This window comes from Gracilinanus agilis, chromosome 4 (genome assembly GCF_016433145.1).
Source record: "Gracilinanus agilis isolate LMUSP501 chromosome 4, AgileGrace, whole genome shotgun sequence".
In the NCBI taxonomy this organism is placed as follows: Eukaryota; Metazoa; Chordata; class Mammalia; order Didelphimorphia; family Didelphidae; genus Gracilinanus; species Gracilinanus agilis.
Genome location: NC_058133.1, coordinates 254,366,378 through 254,374,230, shown reverse-complemented (window position 1 = coordinate 254,374,230; position 7,853 = coordinate 254,366,378).

Genomic DNA, 7,853 nt, shown 5'->3' with positions numbered 1-7,853 from the left:
CCCCCCCCCAACATCCTCCCCCAATAGCTGATGTGCATTTCCACTCTTTTTAACATGTGTCATTGATCACAACCCACTTCCAAACTGTTGATAGTTGCATTGGTGTGATAGCTTCAAGTCTACATCCCCAATCACGTCAGCCTCAATCCATGCGTTCAAGCAGTTGTCCTTCCTCTGTGTTTCCACTCCTGCAGTTCTTCCTCTGAATATGGGCAGCGTTCTTTATCGTAAGTCCCTGAGACCAATTCTAGTCTTTAAAGGTAGGTTTTCAGATATGATCTTTTGATTTTCCTTTTTGATTTGGTCTGTCCTGCTTTTTGTGGCTTCTAGCAGGTCAATTCTGGTCTCCAATTTGCTTATTACTTCATGTGATTTCTGTGCCTCTTTTTCCATGTGGTTAATTTTGTCTTTTAAGCTGTTATTTTCATTTTGAATTACTTTCATTTTTTCCCACTTTTCTTCCCATTTTTCTTCTGTCTTTCTTACTTGGTTTTGAACTTCTTTTTGAGTTCCTTGAGAGCTTGTGACCAATTTCAATTTTTTTTTGAAAGTCTGGATGTGTTTGCTTATTTGTCACTTTCTGCTGTCACTTCTGTACTCTACTCTTTTACTTCAAGGAAGTTATCCAGTATCAAAAGCTTTTTCTGTTGCATTTTATTTCTTTTGGAACTTGTGGATTGTAGTTCCTGTATGTTGGTATCCATTGCTGTGTTTGTTTTTTCTCTCTGTTATTATGTTACCTTTCCAGCCAGAAGTGAGTGAGGAGGGAAGGCAGCTATTTGTGTGTTGAGATACAAAGCATTTTACCCTAAGGCTATATTTCTAGTCTCTGCCATGTCTGCTTTAGGCAGTTAACCTCTGTCCTATCTTGGTGCCCAGGCTATGCACTCCTCAGCCTTGGGTCACAAGTATTGCTGCCAAAGCCTTGTACTGACTTCAGGGGTAAGTCTATTGTGCTCTCAGCCAGCCCCTGACAATTTAGAGATTTCCCCAGCCCTTGCCCTGATTCTGGTGCTGTTGGGGATGGGTGATCAGTTTGTGCTTTGGTAGGTATAATTTTATACCCTTAAAGCATGGAAATGCCCAAACCCTGTCTACCTTCAAAGCTGTATCCTGTGGCAGAGCCCCTTCATTCATTTGGTTTTGATTTTTGTCCTTTTGATAAGCTTTATATCTGTTGGTGGTGAGGAGAGATAGCCTCTTCCTTCTACTCTGTGACCATTTTAGCCCAGAAACATCTCCATAAATTTTCTTAACTTTTTTCTACATGCATTTTGCATCACCTATTCACCAATACTATAATTTATTGCCTCATCTACCATTTAGGATCCCGCATTTCCTTCAAGATTCAACTCAAACAGTTTCTTCCATGAAAGAGTATCCTAATGCTTCAACCTCTTTCTTTCATATCTAGTAATGATTGTTTTCCTTTCTTTTGTTTCTGTTATTTAGAGAATTTATAATTTGAATGTTCTGCTTCAGATGAAAATTTTAAAAACAAGTATTTTTATTGAACATAGATCTCCTTTTCATTGATAATTAGGCTTAGGTTTATACGTGTGACCTTTTGAATTGCATCTTTAGTTCCTTTCCTCATTAGAATCTCATATTTTTTCTCCACATGAGGTTGAGGGTAGAGCACATAATATTGTTTTGCTATTTGTATTTCTCTCCCATGTATTTGTATTTTATAGGCTTTATGTATTGGGGGCCTTTCTTCTGATAATTTAATAAGTTCTTGCTTATCAAAAGAATTATTAAACTTAAACATTATATGCCTTTGAGTTTCAAGCAAAATTGTTTTGATTTTTTTCAGAATCAGCTTTTATTTTCATTTATTTGTTGCTTTTACTATATTACTTACTATATAGTATTCAGGTGTTTTTAAACTTTGCTTTTATTTTTCTAGAAGACATAAATTTTTTAAGTTGCAGAATCATCTGCATTCTTACCTTTATATCCCTAGTACTGAATACATGGCCTGGAAGATAGTATGAAACTGTCATTTACTACTTCCTCCCTCCGCCCCACTTCTTTCAACAGTATATTAGTATCTTTACTGTAATTAAATCCTTTTATTTACTCTGATTAAATCGACTTTTTGTTTCTCCTTGTTTTTACCTCTGTTTCTTTGATTTCTGTCCCTTAGGTTGAGTTACCCTTATCTTTCTTTAACTTGAGTCAGAATCCATAAGTTGTTACTTTTCTCACAAATCCCTTTTTTCCAAATTCCCTCTCTGGCTTTTTTCACAAGACCTAAACTCTACAAACTACCTTTAAAATAGTTTGTTCTTTAATCTTCTTATATATACTTATTCAACATTTGCCCTACAACTTTCTCCTACAGAGGCAAGAATTAGAACTAAATAAAAAGTAGTAAAGATATGCTTCTAAACTCAAGAATCTTAAAAATAATAGAACTACTAAATAGTTAGAAAACCCAAGTCTTTAATCAGGAGAGGGTTAGTGTTCAATATTTCGGCCTAAAACCATACAGAGGAATCACCATGCTAGATGATAGCTCTGAGGAACAATAGAATTTGGAGAATTTAAATACCTTTTGGGGAACTGAGGAATCAGGGAAATATGATTGGTGTTACCATGGCTACAAGGATATGGGAGTGTCCACTATACTGACAAGATACAATCAGGCTTGGGAAAGAAATCATAGCCAGAGGCTGAGACCTAATTTCAAGAGACAAGAAAAGGATAGTCCCTGCCCCGGTATTGGTCTTCTTGGGAATGGACTTCTGATAACAATGGGAAAACTTCTAAGACTAAAAGGCTATTTAGCATATGCCCTACCTAAGGTAAGATAATCAAGAACTTCTAGGTCTATTAATTTAATATGATATGGTGAGTCTGAGACTTCCCTGGAGGAGAATTCTCAGGGTAACAGGGACAAACTTGGGGTCTCCAGTTTTCAAGGGGACCAAAGTTGGGGTCCCTAGGTTCCAAGTTGACACTACCTTAAAGGAGGATGATACTTCACAATACAATACCGGATGAAGGCAACAGAGAGAAGTTATTGTTCAGCCAAGAATTCACAAAGCAGTGAAACACCAACAGCTCAGTAGAGCTTAAGAGCAGAGGAAAACACAACATCATTATCAGAAGAAATAAGTACAAATGTGAAAGCATACTGGCCAGAGGTATTCACTTTGTATACGTATGGCTTTGTGTATTCCATGAACATCTCTCTTACCTATATATAGTCTAGTCCCTACATGGTCTATGGTGACATCTATTCTTTTTACTTTTAAATGGTCATTAATATTCATTTAGAAATATGTCCTAATAGAGGTGATAATTTATGTATAGGTATAAGTTAAGCTATAAGAATCACAAAGTAGGAATGCAAAGTGCACTAAAATAAAAGAAGAGATCTCTCTTTTCTGGGGAGAAGGGAGAAACAATATGTACACATTTAAGTATGTTAAATAGAGTTAAGGTGACTTGAGGCTCAGATGACCAACAAGATGGGGCCCTGGCATTTTACAGGTTCCCAAATATAACAGTTTGGCCAGCCCACCTAGGATTTCTTTCTGAATCTGAGTGGGAAGCTTTCATCATAGCCAGCTTGATTAATAGAGCAATAGTTACTCTAGGATGCTCTGTGGTGCTGTTATTTGGGTTATGGAGGACATGTTCAAAGCTGTGGCTAGTTACTATCCCTCAGTTTTTTATGGAGATAATTAAAATTTGTGATTCATATTGATGGCTGACAATACTCTTGGGTGAAGCTCTGGCATATGTTCCATCAGGGATGGCCATGACAGTGACATTTTATGGGGCCCTTATGATATTGAGAAACGTTTTGGCTTTTACTTTTGGGAAGGCAGAGGTGACAAACCCAGCTCTAGAACAACTGATTGAACAGATGAAGACTCTCATAGAAATTAACAAACAAATTAGGGAAGGTAGAGATATAGATGCAAAAACCATCATGCAGCTAGACATCATAGAGCGTACAGTTTTACCCAAGAATGGGGGAGATAGTAAACAAAAGGCCACAGAAAATAAAACCAATGAACAACAGGGCACAGGGGCTGAACAGCTCCTGTCACTATCCTACCCATAACAGACAGGACTGTGGTGCAACCAGACTCAGGCATAATTCATGTTAAGGGCTACAAATGGTTCACAAGGGGTGATTTGGAAATTTTAAAGAGGAGGTTTCCCCAGTTCTACACCAACCCCCACAAATCAATCAAAGAATACAAACAGGCTGTCAGGTTGTATAATCCCACTTTTGAGGACGTAAAATTGCTATTATCTGAACTTTACACCCCTAGTGAGAAGGCAAAATTCATAGCTGAGTCTAGGAGCAACCCCAAACTAGCCTCTTGGCCTGAGCAGCATCAAGATCTTGAACTCTCCACCAAATGCCAACATGGCATACCATAAAAGGTGCACAGAAGATTTGGCTGAAGCAATGAGGCTCCATGCAAGGTGCTCCAATGCATGGGAGTCTTTCGAGAAACTTAGGCAAGGGAAAGAAGAACACCCAAGCCTATTTTTAGACAGCCTCTTGGAGGCAAGAGAAACCATCTTAGGGCTTAGGGATATGACTGTAGAAGATAACATCCAGCATGTCAGGCATCAGTTTGTGAAGGGAAGTGCAAATCATATCCAATCTTATTTCAAGTTGCATTGCCCACAATGGGAGACTATGCCCATTGAGGAACTGAGGAAAACTGCAGCCTATATACATGAGTCCAGAGATACTGAGCCTAAACAATCTAAGGCCTCAGAGAAGGATAAGGAAATTGTAGAGTTAAAAAGACAGCTGAAGAAGGCACAAAAGGCCAAAGATATAGAGGAAATAAAGAAATGACTTTGATGTCCAGCAATCAGAGAAGCCAAAGTAGGCCTAGTCAATCCTCCTACAATAATAACAACAACAACTCTGTCAAACGGTGCTTCCTTTGTCAGAAAGTTGGACACATTGTAGATATAAGGGACTGTAAATATAAGTCACAAATAAATTTTGGCAACAGGAATAACAACAATAGGAGGAACACCTATTATAACTCTAGGTACAACAGTAATAACAGCAATAAAAGGGACAATAACACCAGATACAGTGACAAAGCAAAGGCCAGATGTTGTGATCATATTTGTGCTAGCTTTAGTAATTCCCCTAGTTTATCTAAAATGGAGGAATATATGTCTCAAGGAAGGAAGCCACGTACCAACTTATGAATCAAAGAAGCAGCATTAGTTGTTGCAATGACAGATAAGGGCAATGGCAATGATAAGGCACAGGAAAGAGGGGAAGAAAAAATGGGTGGAGAAATAATAAATTATGGGTTGGTGGATGTAACACAAAGTTACAAAGAAATGACTGAGGAGGAGTTGCAGATGGAGGATGATATAAGAGAAATAAAGGAGAGAATATATGGGAAGGGAAATAATGATTTGGGGAATAGTGAAAGGAATCCATGCATATTTACCCAAAATTTAGATTCAAGCTTGAAGGAAGCAGTATTCGTTAATTCTCACTGTACTGGAGAACAAACATCATTATGTAGTAAGACTGTGGATCATTTAAATCAATCAGTAGTACAACAAGGCCAAACAATAAGGGTAATGACCGTTGACAGGTGTTCTAATGGGGATCTCATAGAAAAAGACAGTGTCAACAAGGGAGATGAGCTCCTGCAGACCACTGAGAAGGAAAGCACAAAATTCTCAGACACAGGCACAACCTCTCCTCTATGACCAGCTAGGGAAGCTGAAATGGAAAGTGGAAAGCCTAGTTGCTACAATACTAAAGGGACTTTACAGTTGGATCCTGATGCTAGGGAATTCGTACCAAGCTTAGGAATTCAGGGTCAATTACATAAAGATGTAGCATACTTTCAAGCCTGTGATACTCCAAAGAGAACTGCCTTTGGAGCAAATTCTGAATTAATGCATTTAAAGGAATTCAATTCCACAAATGTCAGTACCCAAGAGAGAAACAGAATAACACCAATAGAACAGAGAAAGAATTTACAACACTGACTTTGTGTCCTATACAAAGTACACCTGCAGTTAAGTTTCCTGATACTGACATAGAATCTAGGAGTCAGATACAAGAAGAAGGCATAGACTCACAGGATTGGGATGTAGTCATGAACCAACAACACATTCTAATTCTGAAGAATTTCTTTTAAGGCAAAGAATTACCTCTCCTGAATCAAACTTTGCACAAACCATGCAAAGCATGTGCAGTGAAGAGCAAGACACCTTACCTTACTCATGGTCTGAGACAACTGAGATATGACTTGACACTGATAGGCCCATGAACAATGCAGAGATGCAAACTAAGGCACTGGAAGTCCAAAAAGCCACATTTAGAGGAGACTTACCATCATTACACTCACAGAATCCTGAACCAGCACAAACCGAAATCCTAGGAGAAAATCAATGGGATTTGGGGGACATTGAGATAGAAACAACTTTGGTACCTGTTGATCAGTCAGCTAAGGACAGAGAACCCTTGGTTATGGTGAAGATAGAAAATCAAATCTATCCAGCTCTTATCAATACTGGAGCAACTCGGTCTGTGTTAAAATTTGCACCAGAAAATTGTGCACTAATGGGGTCTGTGAGGGTAAAAGGAGCCACTGGGCAAATGGAGTTGGTGCTCAAGCTAAGATCTAAAATGGTGAAGATAGGCCCAAAGACCTTAGATCATTCCTTTCTGTTGATACCCGGATGCTCATCCAGCCTCTTGGGGAGGGATGTTCTTTGTAAATTAGGAGCCACTATCCAGTGTCATAAGTCAGTCCAAATATTCCTACATTTACCCAAGCAGTAACGCAAGCACCATCCCTTGCTATTCCTAGGGCAAGTGGGGGGTGATGAGGTGGAACATCATATGGGGAGTATCATTGAAATACCAGAAGATATCCCAGAGGCATTTTGGGCAAAGCATTCAACCAATGTGGGAATTTTAAAATCTGCCACACCTGTCAAGATTGAGGTGAAAGAGGGCACTTCACCTAGAATTCCTCAGTATAGGTTGAATAAAGAGGCTGCAGAGGGTATCAGGACTATTATCCAAAAGTCTCCTGGAACAAGGTATTTTTGGTCTATACCATACCTGAGTACAACACATCCATTATGCCTATTAAGAAACCAAAGAAAGATGCAAATGGCAAAACTCAATGGCAGTTTGTGCAGGATCTGAGAGCAGTTAAAAGTTTTGTTAAGAAAGGACATGCAATAGTCCTGAGGCTCTGGGTTAAGATGGCAGCAGAGTAAAAAGCAGCTGCTTAACCTCTCCTAACATATAAGACTCCTCGGAAGGACATAAAACCAAATCCAGATAAATGAAGGGACCCCACAACAGGGCTCAGTATTGAAGGTACATAGAATCAGGGCATTTCCATGCTATAAGGGGGTGAAATAGCTCTTCCTAAAACTCAAGCTGAGCAACTCCCTCCCACCACACACCACCTACAGTGTCAAAGCCAGTGCACAAGAGTTAGAACAAGTTTGGGACACCTATTAAGTCCTTGGCAGCAACTGGGATCACCAGGGCCTGCTCCTGAGAGCAGCAAGACTTAAGACACCAAGAGGCTAAAGAACATGAGGACTTTGAACACAGACCTTGAGTTCAGGTATGGACTCAGTCACGGATGTGGATCCTGAGCCCAGGTGTGGACCTTGGGTGGGAACCCAGTGCAGAGGGGTGTATGACTATGGAAACACTGCTCTGAGAATTTTAAAGGAGCTTCAGGCAGAGGAACAAGTAAGGGGACCACCAGAAGGCTTGACCCTGAGAACAACTAGACCTGAGACCTCAGGAGCCTAAAGAGTACAGACAGACCCTGGGCATGAGGATAAAGCTGAGAGGGCAC